Raw genomic sequence first — 15180 nt, 5'->3', positions numbered from 1 at the left:
TTAATGTTTCTGAAATTGCGCTCTTCACTTCTTTGAGGTTGAAATTCAAAATGCCAGAAAAAGCAACTTTGTCATTGTCATGCATAAGATATCAGCAATTATGAAAGGGTTTGACTAAAACACTTCATGATAAAGTGCAATTGCAATTACAGGTAAAATATGTGGACAAGCAGAGGACTGATTCTGCAGTCCCTGTGCAGCACAACTGTACTTCCCTCTTAAAAGAATTGATTTTGGAGCAGTTTCTTCACTAGTTAGTGAATTGCTGGATTTATTTGGACAGCAAAAGTGCTTCTCATAGAAGATGTGTGAGACAGACCCATCCTATTCTGTCTGCTTACCAGCTCTGCCTCTCCCTTGGGCTGGAGATCTCTATACTAATGCAGTTACAGCTGGATCCAGGTCTGAGTATAAAGTCAAGCCTAAACTTCATTTAAAACCTTAAACTTTCTCCCATGTTGCTTCAAGCCTTCCCTTTAAAAGCTGGAGAAAATGGGGGGGAGAATTAGGTAGATAACAATAACAGCATGTGATGCTGTGTATTGGCTTTGGTCATCAGTGACTGAGTGATGAGACCTGGAAGCAATTTGAGTGGTGAAGCCAAAGTTTTAATTAGTTGTTTACACTTGGAGTGTTAATTAGTTTTGAGCCTTTGTGAGCCCATCTATACTGGTAATTTAAGCAATGTGAGGGCCTTTTCTGTGGTCCTGAAGCCAACTGCCATGGTCTGACCATGTCTATACCATTACATTCCCTTGGCCTTCAACGCTGCAGTACCTGCATCCAGGCCTTGGGTAGTGGCGCTTCCCAAACTGTGCCTGGCCTTCCCAGTTGGGGAAGGACTAGTTAGCCAGGGCCAGAGATGTCTTGGAGACCATAATAACCATTTACCAGCACTGATTATTGTCTTCAGTGCTCAGGTCTGTGCTATGGCACTATTTAATATAGTAAAAAAGACATATGCTTATGTGGGAAGGATGGAAAGTGGGTCAGTTCTTACTGCCTTTCCTATCCCTTGCTCTAGTGTCAGAGCGACTTGCTTTTCAGTAATTTGCTTGGCAAATAAACATTGCTGCTGATTCATTAGCATTTGAGATAGTTATTTTCATCCTTATTGGATATCAACCCTTTACAAAGCAAGTTGACATCTATTTTGGTCTTTTCTATGCAAACAAAAAGCTTGTACAACAAAATAAAAGAGATGCAAATGATCTGTTGCTAAACTTGACAGGTTTTTTGATTTATTATTGTTAGGCTCTATGTTTCTATTTTCAATTAGCTTTGAAATCTATTTACATACTCTGCTGTTTAGTATTTCTGTCAAAAGAAAGGAAGAGATTGCAGCATGTGTTCAGGAAAGACAAACTGGGAAATACTGCTCAAAGAAATACTCATCTGCACAAATAATTTGCTCCTATGGTGTGTTGCTGGAATTGCTCGGTGTAAGGATAAAAGCATGCTGTGTTTAAGAAAGCATCAGAAAATATTATTAGATTTCTGAAATACTTTTTTTCCCCTTCCATCAGAAGCTCTTATTTTGGCTTGTGTAATTTTTGTTTAAAAAAAAAAAAAACACAACACCCTAGTCTGAAAATGTAGATGCTTTTTTTTTCATGGTTCAGAATAAATATTTTGAGAACATGAAGAAAATGAGCATGTGAAGGAGACTTTGCTGAAAGTCTGATTTCCTCAGGCTTGAGGTATTAATAGATTTCAAGGGTTGCCAAACCAACCTTTATCAGCAAGCACTGATAATAAACACTGCAAGATCATAATTAGTTTGGATGCAAAACAATAATCATATAAGAGGTATAGCAGTTGCCAATTGTGCTGTTACTGTTCTGCAAGTTTGATGGACTGTGTGGATGCTTCCACACTTAGGTTGGTTCTACTTTCATGAAGTGTTATTTCTGTATCTCTTATCCCTTCTTTTGTAGGTGTTGTGTTACAGGTATGAGTCTGATGCATGGCTGGAGGGAAAATGCCCTCTCATTGAGTCACGAGGTTCAGAAAGGATCTTCGTCCTTTCTAAAGACTCTCTCAGAGAGGAGTTTAGATCCAGCTAGATCCAGTCCTAGTCTCAGACTTGGTCAGCGGTTTAGGTCTAAAGGATTATATGTGCAGCCACTCATCAGAGCCAACGCTTGCCTGTCAGTGCCCTGTCAAGGACTTTTCACTGGAACAGTTGCATAAAGTTGAAAAGAGAGATGATTTATTAAGGTGACAGATATAACAAGTTTGGAAGTGCCGTTGATAAATGCACTTGCTGCAAAAATCGAGCTTGAGTTAAGAGTTCAGCGCTTCTTGTTAACAATACTTTCCTGGGTAACATCTGATGTAGTCGGAAGCACAAGTCTTACCAAAGAGGCGTCCTTGCTTGAGGAGGGGAGAGATCCAGGTCCATCGACCTGTCTGATGGCTGTAGCTCTCGTCCTCAAAACAAGGGATTCCAAATGCCAGGTTTGTACTGATGGCGAGGTGGGACTAAGTCAGTTGGTGTGTGCTGACCGGCCCTTAGCAAGGACTGTCAGTTCTGGAAGGCCAGTGGGACCCAACAGTTCAGCACAGGGCAGGAGATTCAGCACAGATGTACGGGGCGGGGGGGTCTGTTTGGCTTTTACTGAAGCAACACTGGGCTGTGAGACGCCCACCTCACCCCGGGTGTTACTCAGTTGATTTGAGTGTTAGGCTGCACCCGTCACATCTGTTTTGTGAGAGAAGCATGTTGCTCAAGTCAGACCCCGCTACTCCCTGCTGACTCACGGTAGCTTCTGTAATTAGTGCCAACAACTCTGGTGGAGTGCCAAGTATTTCTGATTTTCATAGTTTTCTATTGGTACGTCTGCAAGCACAGCTATGAGTTGATAACAGTGACAATAAATGAACTAGATTTTGTGTGTTTTAGTGTACACAGAATAAAATAGTATGGAATAACTATACTAATAAAACAGTACAGACTGATATTTGTATCAGTCTGTCCATTGTAATCCACCACTCTTCCTGCTTGCTATCAAAATTGCCTGATTCAGTATTCTACTCTGAAACTGGTGGTGTGACTCTTTCTCTTAGACACTGTCTTGTCAGTTTCTTGGAATTCTAATTCCTTTACCTCAACCCAATTCATGGAAGTTTATGCACAATTGTAGGTTACAAATGGTCTTGTAGATTTCTGTGAATAATAAAGTCCTTTCCTTATGCTTATTATTTCTGTAATAAAGCAATTCACAGAAAAATAAAGGATTTCTCTCTCCCCATGAAAGAAAATGCTTACCCTATCCTCATAGAAAGGGAATTCTAGGCAGTAATGTACAGAAGGCTTAGATGACTTTATAAAAAAAAAAAAAAAGTTACACCCTACCTCCAAAACCAGACTATTACAGGTTAGTACAGAATGAATTTCAAAGACAGAAGCTCCTTTCCCTCTGTCCTGCTGTTGAGCTCTCCTGGCATTTGTCATCTGGGGTAGTTCCTCCTTCATTAGCCACTGCTGAGGCATCACCAGAAATTCCTTCATTCTCTAAAATTGCATCTCCCATTTTCTAAATACATAAGTTTTCCCAAAATTACTGATTTTCCTCTACCTGTTATGAAGTCGCATATACACTTGATCTGTAGCACTCCATACGTCAAGGATTCTTTTTGCTTATGAAAATAGGACAGATACTGTAGCAAGAGTACAGTAAGACTGAATTACTGTTTAAACAAGACTTGTATCCAAATCTAGTTGAAGATACAAATTTAGGTTTGTTATTTCTGCCTAGGTAATGTTCAATGCTGGCTTTTCCCGGCCCTTCCCAGAAAATTACTTTCTCTTTCCCCTTTCTTGAGGCTCAGATTGCATTGTCTGTGGCTTTCCAACATATGCAGCTGGGAAACTAGAGCCAAACTTGGACGAAACAGTCATGTTGGGGCAAGATTCTGGAAAACAATGGATTTAATTACTCTGCCTTTGTTATTGAATGGGATGCACCAAGAAAATCAAGGTTTGCTTGCAATGCTCATTGTTTCCCTCTGGATACTTCCCTGCAGAATGTAGCACAAGCAGATCAAGAGGATGGATAAGCATCAGTAAGCTGTCCTTTTTTTGCCTTCTTTACAAGGAGAAAACAGTTACATGTGGTTATTACAGTGCACCATAAATGCATAGGAAATACTAAAAAAAAAATATTGCAGATAGCCATAGGCAATGTTTAGGTAGGCCTTTTAGAATTTTAATAATTCAACTTTAACATAGAGGGTTATAGGCTTCTGCTGCTCCTCTCAGAACAGTATGCAAACAGGCCCTAGGTTAGCTCCAAATTAAAGGTGAAAACATTCAAGTCGTTTAATTCACACCTTCAGTGGCCATTGCCTGATCACACTGTTCCCAAATGCTTCATCTGTTTCATTATTTATAAGTCCTTCAGTGTTTAAAGTGTAAATTAGGCTTTTCTAAACAGAGAACCAATGAACCAATAAACTCTGATGTTGAATAATGGCTAAAGGAATTGGAAAGCAAACAAGATTTACAAAACCAGTTTTTAATATATATTTGTGATCTGAGACACTCTGAAATGTGCCCAGGAACTCTAAAACACATTACCTGAATATATGGTCTTTCTGAGGAAACATGATGAATGGAAAGCTGTCCTGCACACCATCTCTGTGGGTGCTGTGCTGCAATGCTCATTTTGATGAAATAATTTGCATTGGAATTCCACTGGTCAAAGACATCACCCCATGCACATGCCTGCCCCCTTGTTCTCAGTCTTGCTTGCCTCTATTAAGAGCTCAAGTCCCACTGTATTTTGTGCAATCCCAGTGATGTATTTTTGGTTAATTTTGAAATTTTGAAAGTTTCCATTTTGAGAGGCAAAACTAGCCAAAGTTTGGCATTTCCTGAATGTCAAAAATCTGTATTTCCAAATAAGTATTTTTTCTAGAATCAGAATGAAAATCAGAATGATAGTTTTCTGTTTTCTGTAGAATAGAAATAGAACTATGGTATCCTCTCAGAAAATGTAAATGAAACAGAACAACCTGTCTCTCTGAATCACATGTATCTTGTGCATAAAGGAGCTGATGTCCAGGTAGCAAGTATTGGTCAGGGAGTAGGAACCAGAGGACCTTTGCTTGACATCCATCTTCCAAAATCCTGAGGCTTATCTGTAGGGAAAGAGCCAGGAAATCCTGGTTGCTCCAACTTGACTGTTCCCTCCTACGTTGTTTTGGGGATTTGCAGGTTCTCATATGTGGCAGGGGGAACCTAAAAGCCTGAAGATCCCTGGCAGCAGCGCTTCCTACGGGTCACCCTGCCTTGGAGTTCAGGAGCCATGGGCTCACTGTGGAGATCCCCATGCTCTCCAGTGGATTTTTGGGTCAGGTTTGACATTTGAGCTGGTCCGAGGTGACACCACAGGTGTCAGCTCAGGCTCCTCTGTGTTCTTGGTGCTTGTAGGCACAGAGAGCCTGGTCTTGTATTCTCAGCAACCAAGACAGCAAAAAATGAAGCAGATCTCTGATGAAAACCTGTTTGTGTTGAAGCAGCATTTGTCAAACCTGACAGAGAATGTTTCCAGGAACTTAAAAATAGTGTTATCAGAAAATTATCAGTCAGGGATCTTGAGAGGAAACAGAGGCACTGCAAATACAAATGTTATCACACCTGGTCTGTAGTTGCCTCAAAAAAAAAAAGTCATTGTAGTCACCACTAAGTTAATTCAGGAACACTTCCAGTTTTCAACAGAAATAGTTTTCAAAGTTGCATTTCTTTCAGCCTATACATGCAAATTTGTCTCATTTATGGACTGGTCAGTGTACACTATGTAAGTGCTGGTGGTCTCAGTTTCTGATTTTAAAATCTGGCACATTTGCACTCAGTATGGCAGGTTGCAGACGTAGTTTGAATGCATTCAAAGAAAGAGACATAACCTCTTGACTTATGGAAGGGTTTGGGAAGAGAAAGTCCAAAGTTAAAGAAAATGAACATAAATTTAAAGGAAAGTGCTTGGACTTGTGGGTTGAATGCAATGTCACAGATTTGTGTTAGATGAAGAAAAAAAACAGGTGATGGAAACTGCGGTGTGCTCGCAGGTGAGGAGGTCTGTTCATAGGTTTGGAGAAGGAAGGTACCAGCAAGGAATGTTTTGCGGGTGACCTTTGCAGTTTTGTGCAAAGGTCATGAGAAAATACCCTGTCTTTCTGCTGAGTGCAGATGCCACTGGTCCATTTTACTCTAAACACATTTCCGCCCAGAAGTGTTTTGCAGGTATAAACTCTGGTCTGCTAGATACTGGGACTTCCCAGGCACATGGCATAAAGCTGGGACTCAGTTGTGAGCACATGGTGACTTTGCTGTATCTGAGATGTGTGTGTCTGTCTTAACTATGAGGAGCTGGACCATGTTGCACAATCTGCAATGTGTTGTGCTAGAAAGTAGCTTGCATGTGTGTCCTGGGCTTCCACTAACGTCTCTGTAGTCATGTAGCTATAAAATTGTTTTTGCTTTTTCCTGGCTTGGTACCTACTTGGCAGATGAAGAAGAAATACAGCACTTATTAATGTTTATTAATAAGGTCTCAATAAAATCAACAGGTCTGACATAGGAATAAGATGCTTTTGTGATAATGTTTAAATGGGAAGGCTTGAATATCCCTGGGAAGATGACTCCTTTTAAATGCAAATAATTTTGTTTGCAGGTACCAAACTTAATAATTGATGCACATAATCAGAGAATTTGTGTTCCCAGAAGCTCAGTTCTGGCTGGGAATATACATGAACTTTGTGAATATACATACTTTTCCCCCAGAGTAGCAAAATAAACCCAGGGATTTTCAGCATGGCAAGGTTACTCTCAGAAGTGATAACTTTCAGTGCAAAAGCTAGTTCATAGGTACTGTGGCAAGAAACATCCATTACTTTGGGGTAATTTTTACCTTGGAAATTGTGGCAGAACTTTGCCATTCCATAACTTGGAATTGTGTAAAGATTCACTCCCCTGTGCTCCAAGGTTTCCTTGTACTGATTCTCCCTTTACTCTAAGTGTTTAGTAAGGCAAAGACTAACATTCCATTTGTGACTGTTATAAACTGGGCCAAATTCAGGAAGAGGTCCAACATGCGAATGGAAGTAAAACTTGCAGATGTTTCTGCTGTCTCTCAAAATTACAGGATCATAGAATAAAAAACTCTTAGTCTGTTTGTCTGGCTCCAAGAGTAGGTTAGGGTTTTTTTCTTATGAAAGTTCGTCTGATGTCTTCCTAAAGGTATCCGGTGCTGAAGGTTTCCTTTTCTTAGAAGCCTCAAAATATTTCCTGGGTTTATTCCTGGGTTTAGGTGAGGAGCTTGTCTATCTGGCTTTTTTTCCAGTTCCTGAATCCAGGGCTGTCAGCCATCTGTTCTTATTGTCTGACTTGCCTTTCCAAGCTCAGACTTGTTTGTTCATTTGCTTTGTTTTTAGACAAGGATGTTGTGTTTGCTCTTGTTTCTGTTGTACAGCATTGTTTTCCTTCTTTACAACCCCTTTAGTAATTTTGAAAGCATTTTCCCTTATCATCTGATCCTGATGAAATGCAAGGATAATTCCAATGCTGTTTTTTATTTCTCACAACAGAGTTTTCTAAGTACAATAAAAACTTACAGGAAACTTACTGGTGATAATGTGCTTCCTTTATCAAAGTAAGTGGACTAAGTTGCTCCAATTCCAGATCGCTTCATCCCTGAAAAGCCAAATGCAGAGTGGTTGCATTCTGCCTGTTTATACATAACCTTGTTGTTGTGCACTGCATCTTAAAAATCTAAATCACGTTCAAGAATTGCTATTGCAAAGGTCTTCTGGGAAGTGAGACAAGAAACAAAGTGTTTGCTGGAATAGCCCAAAGACTTTTTAACTCACTGCTGACTGTAGTATGTGCATTTTTATTTTCTGTGCTGTATGGTAACAGGAGGGATATTTTCTTTTTTAAATATTCCCAGCTATTTTAGCCTATGCTTTGGGTTTGGTTGTTTCTTGTTGCTTTTTTTGTTTGTTTGTTTTTGGGGTTTTTTTGTTTTTTGTCTTGATAGCATTTCCATTGTGTGTGTGGTACTTTATAAGGTAACATTTTTGTTCATGGTCTTTTACTTTGTGTCTGTACATGTTGTCTAGTATGAGAGCACTGATTTGGGAATATTTTTTTTGAGAACAGGCAGCTTTTTGTCTAGATAATGGAGAATATTATGTCAACCTTAGCAATCTGTTTCTGTTCCCATTTGCTAAAATAAAAAATAAAAGGGGAATCCCACAATTCATGGTCTTTCAAATTTTTATTTCAGGAAATATTTTACTTTTGTGGGGTTGTCAGAGACTCAGCAGCCTACTTGGCAGATGAGCAGGCAGTCTGGGGGCCAGGGGGGCTGCTGTAAAAGCCCCTGGACCACTGCAGAGGTCCTTTGGGCTGCCCTGGATCCAGCAACCTTGAGCTCTCCTCCTGCTGACTGGGGAAATTCTGCTGCTCTGCATAGCCATATCTGCTGATTTGGAGAGAGATCAGTTTATGAGTTTTTCTTCAGTTAGCAGGTTGATGTGTTTTGAACATATGCATCATTAGCTATTTGGAAATAGTCCCTTGAGCAAAATATAATTGATGTCTTCTCAATGTATGCAGTTGTGAGCTTTTAAAAGCTTTTGAAGAAGAGCCTGTGTGGTTTGTAAATGCCTCTAACGTCCTTTTTCCCTGCAAAGCTAGTAAGCCTGCAGACAAGGGAGATCTGGAGCATTGCCTGTTGGCCTCTGCTGCCACCAGGGCTAGGTGGATCTTTGGTCTGATCTTGTACAGGTATTTGCGTATGTAATATTATATTATATTTATTTATAAATTTTATCAAGTATGATTTTTTTATGTTAAAAACAGTCCTTTGTAAATTTTGTTTTATAGGGGTTGAATTTTTACTAGCAATTCAGTGTAAACTTTTAGAAACATTTTGAAAAGAGTGATTTTATTTCCCTTCTGTACCATTCAGAGTTTGAACTGGTTCAAAAGATTTTGCAAATGTTAACGTGAATAGAAGATTTTCCAAGGAGAAATTTTTGAAGACTGAAATAGAAAAAATGATCTCCTGTAGGGGAAAGACACTCACTTATCTCTCACCTGTCTCTCACAGACTTGTTATGCTTTGCCACTTTCAATGCAGAGCATTGTTGGACATCTAATAAAGGACTTTGCAGACCATAGTCTGATCCCATAAAAGCATTCCTGTGGTCCCATGTTGCAAAAATGCTGCTAAATATAGAGAAAATCCACCTTTGATATTTAGAGGCTTTGTTCAGTGATGCTGGTTCCTGATCCCAGTGCTGAGTGAAAGGGAGGGCAAAATGTGAGAAGCAGAAAGCTCTAGAGGGAAGAGGGATGGTGGAGGTGTGTTGCTGTGCGTGATGTGGGTGGGTAGGCACAGCAAAGTGCATCTCCCCAGCTGGATACAGAAAGAGAAATGAAATATTGGCAAGGCCTCATGTAAAGGTGCCTTCTGCTAACCCCCTTTTTGGTTTAAGGCTACTGGAAGAGGGCCTAGGAAGCAGCCAGTGTAGCCATGTATCCAGTGCTCTGGGGAGGGAGCTACATCTCATTCCAGCTTACCTTAGATTGCTGCTATAATAACCAAGAGTAGGACTCCGGATTTTGCTCTGTGTAGTCTGTCATGGTATGGTGGAGAAATGTAGTCTGTTGAGATCCAAGAAGTATAGTTAATCTTTTGGTAGAGGTACTGGATTCTGTTGAGGCATGGAGAAATAAAATAATGGTATGTTAAAAATCACAAACCTGATTTAGTCCTTGGACGCTGGCAAGCTTTACCTACGTAATTTAGGTTTCACAGCACTAAGAGGCTTCTGTCAGAAACACTTGCAGAAGAACACAAGAGCAATGTCAGTGGCCTCAGCATGGGGCCTGGTGGTGACCTTTCCCCAGTGAAACATTAAAGCAGGGAACAGGAGGACGTTTCTGTGAACCAAGCAATTATCTTGCTGCTGCAACCCTGAGCATTAAAAAAAAAAAAGTTGTTTTTTAAAAAGGATTTCTGAAGAAATGTTTTTCTGTTTTAAGCCTTTAGAATTCATTGTTTTCGTTTTTTTCTCTTAACTGTGTAAGGAAGGATGGAGTGCTTGTTTTTGTTTGAGGTGCTCCTTTGCTGTCATAATTTTACAGGACGGCGCTTTGTACAGGGTAATGTATGACCTGGGGCTTAGACTAAGCTTGTAACTTGTAAACTCAGTCCCCAGCCAGACCCCTGTCTCCCCAGTCCTCAGTGGTATTTGTGTTAGGGCAGTGTTGTCCCTACAGCCTGAATTCTTTTCTATATTCCTGCTCTGTCCTGTGGCTTTTCAAAATATCTGCTCCTCTCAGTGCCACTCTGTGACCCAAACTGCTTCACTTCTTTTCCCTGGACATCCATCTCTGTCTTTTCACACTTGCTCTTTATCTGTTCACCTCTTGCTCACCCTCGGGGAGGGGGGCGAGATGTGCACGGGGTGTTAAAAAAATTAATCTAGGTTTATAGACCTAGAAAGGCAAGTACTGAATATTTAGTGAACTTAGTAGTTAGCATTGGACCATCATGCTTTCCTCTTCTGGTTTCTTTTCATCCTTATTTATTATGTTTTGATATAGAGTGTAAATGCCATGGGTCAGATTTTTCAGTCACATTTGAATCATGTGTGAAGTACTCAAGTGTTTCTATGGCTTTATGGGACCCTGGTCCCATTATTTGTGAACATGGAGGGAAGGTGGGGAGAAAGGACCATGATTCTAAATGCCCTGCATGACAGGCATACATATAATCTGAACTGATGGTGATCCCAGAGCTGCTGCCTTTCCCCACTCAGGACCTGTCTCTACGATGTCTTTCCATCATCTTGCTGCATCACTTCAGCCTGGGGCAGGCGTAGTTAGTGCTAGGTCTCTGTCTTCATGCTGGCTGGGAAGCACTAAAAGAAGAAAATGGGTCATTCTACAATGGACCCACACTGGTACTGTACGATGCCTTCAGGACAGATCTTTTCCCCATAGTACACAAATTCTTACAGTGGCTCAAGGTGGGAATGTAGAAGGTCCCTGTGGGAGGACTAGGAATAAAGCCTTAAACCTGAACTTGTCTAATTCCTAGTTTGGCCCAAATAATGGGCTGATTTTAGTTATGCTCTGTAATTGCTTGGAGACTGTGGCTGCACGTGGAGCAGGATGGGAGAAGATGGGCCAGGATGGCAGGAAAACAATCTTGAAACAACCTTGGAAACTTCTCAGAGCTCCCTACTGATGATGTGAGAATGGAGAATAGGAAATATGTAATCCAGGAGGTAGCTTTGTAGAATTATCCTATTTTTGTGTATGCATCTACAGCGTAGATCTAAGTAAGTTCATGATAATGTTGAGGATTTGCTTGTGCAATAAGTTTTTCATTTTCCATTGACTTCTAATTTATTGCTATTTAATCCATCCTATTCTACAGACATACACCTTCAAATGTAGAAAGACAAGTTTGTGATCCAGGTTTAACTATGAAAACTCTGTAGAATATAAAAAAAAAAGCAACTGCCATTTCAACTGATCCATCTAATGCCTTTCTGTAAGAAAATAATCCCCATTTTCAAATTGCTTTACAATCAGTGGTGGGCACAGGAAAGCAGTACAGAGATACAGGTATCTGTAATGCACGTTTGCTGTGCTGAAAGAAACCTGACATATTGCATGCTGTGTAAATGTTGCTCAGGAATCATAGAGTAGAGAAGCTAGTGGGTGTGTGCAGGTACAACTCAGGTTCTGCAGCATATTCTTAACAGTCCTGAGCAGACAGAGGTAAGACTGGCACATGGAGAGCTTCCTGAATATGTCTGACGTCGCTCTGCCTGCTTTGGTTTCTTCAGCTTGACCAACAGAAAATGCAAGCACAGAGGCACCAATGGGAATGCCATTTACCCTTTGGCAAAAGTTTTATAACCACTTGGCCCATCCGATATCAGGTTTCCCAGCTCCAGTGAAGATGCCCACCTGCACATTGGCCCAGCTGTTGCTCACTGTCAACACCACCAAGTCTGAGCTTGCCAGCCTGCTGCTGTCCAGAGGTGCTAACTTCAACAGCTCTCTACAAAGCAGGACTTTCTCATTTCTTTAGGCTCCCTATTCTTGCTATCCTTCTTTGGTTGGTTTTCATTTTTTTAATACACTAGGTGTGAAAACACTCCGTTGCTTTAGAGTGCAAAAGTGATGAGCTTTCTTCCATCTGTTGACAACTGTAGGTACTTGCCCTTACTGAAGCTCGAAGAGTTAGAGAAGCGTATGTATATGTAGACATGCCTTTTAAGTACCAGGGTTTTTTTTCCACTTGTCTTTTGGACAAATGAATAAGTAATATGCCATGTTGCTCATTTAATGTACAGTGCATAGGATATCTGATTCTTTCTTTCCATATGGGTACCATGCATAATTCTCCCTGGCTAAATACCACCAGCTGAACAATTCACAACTGGTGTTCCAGGGTAGGAAATACCCTGTGTGTTTAATATAAATTCCCTGACATGTTACACAGACTTGATTAATATACTGAAATGAAATATATATTCTATGTTAACATCAGAATGTTATTTTTAATTATATTTTATATTTCTATAAATATATTTTAATAGATTTTTATATTTTTTTAAATTATATTTTGTCTTCTTATACATCATACAGCTGAAGTAGCTGCTAATATTTTTTGGCAATATTGGAGTTAATCATGCTGTTGAAGGTCAGTTTATCTTTTTATCAACTTTGAAAGTAAGAATTAAAATTTTTAGACTGCTATGGAAGGAAGGATAAGTACATTTGGATGATACAAAACTTTGGGGCGATACTTCTGCCTTGGCTTCAGACTTCTCTTTAGGCTTTGGCTTCAGCCCTGTAGCTTGCTTGTGAATGCTCATGTGCTTCTGGGATCTCTCACAATTTTCTGCACTGAACACAGCTGAAGCTGAACACAGCCCATCTAGTACTTAGCATGTGGAAAGCTACATGTTGTCATTGTGTACAAGAGCTTTGTTTGAGGGTAAGGTCTGTCCAATTTGTGTTTTGCATGTCTGTAGAAATAAAGCTTTCTACATTGGTTGCATTAAGGTATGTCTCTGATATCGCTAGGAGTGACCGTCCATGATGTATGAAGTCCTTGGGCCCACTATTGGGCACAAAGTTGAGCTTTTGCCAGGTGCACCCCTTTGATATTGTCACTGGGGAGATGGGATGTGCTCCACATGCCTTGAGCTCAGCAACTGCAGAAAGAGAAAGCGTAGATGCCTTTTAATTCCTAAAAGTAAAGTGTTGCAGGTATCATTCTGCCAGAATGCTGTTTTCTGAGTCATGTGCCAGCATGTTATTCTCAGACCAGTCGTAATTCAGTCACTCTTTAAAAAGAGTTTTACCAAAATATTCAAGTAAAATAATCCCAAGATGTGTCTAAATCATTTAATAAGTGGGTCCTCACTGAGTACTATGCGTCTGCTGTCTTTAGTAAAGCATAAATTGCAAATTCCATATTTCATGGCTTTTGCACCCAAGTCCCTCATAATGCCCTTCCCATAGAAAGATGAGCTGCTGTGGAGACTGAACTGTAAAAAAACCAACTTTCCCTGTTATTTCATCTTAATGAAGATTTTCAGCTTCTGGATTCATCTTGAAGGAATAGTTTGGTGTAGAACTATTGTTGTAGTATTTTCAGCACTCTATAATTTTTATTTTTGTTGTCCTGTTTTGTAGCTACTTGTTGAATAATTCCCAGCAAGCTCCAACATAATTTCTGAGTAAATGTCATTATTTTTAGAGAAAAAGATTAGACCTGAAAATAATAGCTCTTTACTTTCCTGTGCAGTCTGTTGGTTTCTGGGTTTTTATGTTTGTTTTTTAGCCAACAGCTTGCTTGACTTTGATTCCTTGAGGTTTATTCTGTACTAATCCCTTGAAAATGACCAAGATGTTTTATTTCCACAAAACATCTTGGTCATTGGTCAGGCTTCAGTTAAGGTGAAAAAGCAGCCACATAGTCCTGGTCTCCACACAGGACAAAAATCTGTTCTTATAATCTATGTGTGTTCATGCACAATCTAACTTTCAGATCAGTCTTTTTTTTTTAATTAGACAAGAAAAATATCACTAATTATAGTCCATGGTGTCCTTTTCAATGACTCATGCACACAGGACAGAAGTGCAGGGAACAGTGCTGAAACAGGATCAAAAATCTGGGTGTTTGAATGTAACTTCCCAGAAGCTGTGTAAAAGAAACATGCATCTACATGGGCCATCTCTCTTCTCACCATGAGTGGCAGCATCCTATTCAGGTGCCTTCAGCAGGCTTTGACCAACCCATCATCCCTGACCTGTACTGTAAAACTGAAGTTCTAATATAATTACAGAAGGAGGAGTGTAACTTTCGTAACAAGGTAAAAGATTTCACTTCAGCTAGAGCGTTGTTTAAACTTCTGTTTGCACAAAAATTTGTGAAAGCATTTTTTTAAACTTACTAGATTGGTATATTGCAAATATAAAGAATGTGTTCACTTTTGTGCTCAGATGTATGGGTAACTCATATTGAATTGCATATATTCAGGTTTATTGTTAGTAGGTTACCTTCCTGGAATTTTAGGCCAAGGACAGAGGCAGGATCTAGGGAAAAAAAATTATGGATATCTAAAGGGGGGGAAAAAAAGACCCACAATGTCAGATTCTTCTAGTAAATTAGAAGAATAATGTATTAAGGATGGCTATTAAAGGGCTTATTTGCAAACTGCTGCCTCTTGAGAGAGTACAAGAGCCTCATGAACATCTGAAGAAAAATCAGTCTGTTTTTAAGAACAAAAGAATTACTGAATCAAAACAAACCAAATAGAAGTGCTTTGTTAAATCAAGCAGATACTGTTACAGAGTGTAACAGAGAAAAGTTGAATGAGATGCAGAATTCAAAGCAGGAGGTCATTTAAGTAGCAGTGTTTACTAGAGACTGTGCGAAATTCATCATCACGTCAAGATTTTAAGTTGATTACTTCTTTTAAAGTATGTAGTTGCAGTCATTTATTACCAGGTTCATTAAAAAATAAAGTTATTTGAGCTCTTTAGCCCTTTCAAAAGACTGAGTTTGGCAGAAGTCAACCCTCTAGAAACTAGGCAAGGGAGGATGAAGCCTCCATGGGCAAAGAGCAACGAAC

General features: G+C 39.8%; 1 protein-coding gene across 8 annotated transcripts in view; it reads left to right on the top strand.

Annotated features, from left to right (window-relative positions):
• The window catches only part of PCDH15 (protocadherin related 15), a 443015-nt gene that overhangs the window by 145472 nt on the left and 282363 nt on the right, over window positions 1–15180 (top strand). The window lies entirely within an intron of this gene.

The sequence above is a fragment of the Falco naumanni genome, chromosome 9 (assembly GCF_017639655.2).
Source record: "Falco naumanni isolate bFalNau1 chromosome 9, bFalNau1.pat, whole genome shotgun sequence".
NCBI lineage: Eukaryota > Metazoa > Chordata > Aves > Falconiformes > Falconidae > Falco > Falco naumanni.
This window is presented reverse-complemented; position numbering and strand designations above follow the sequence as displayed.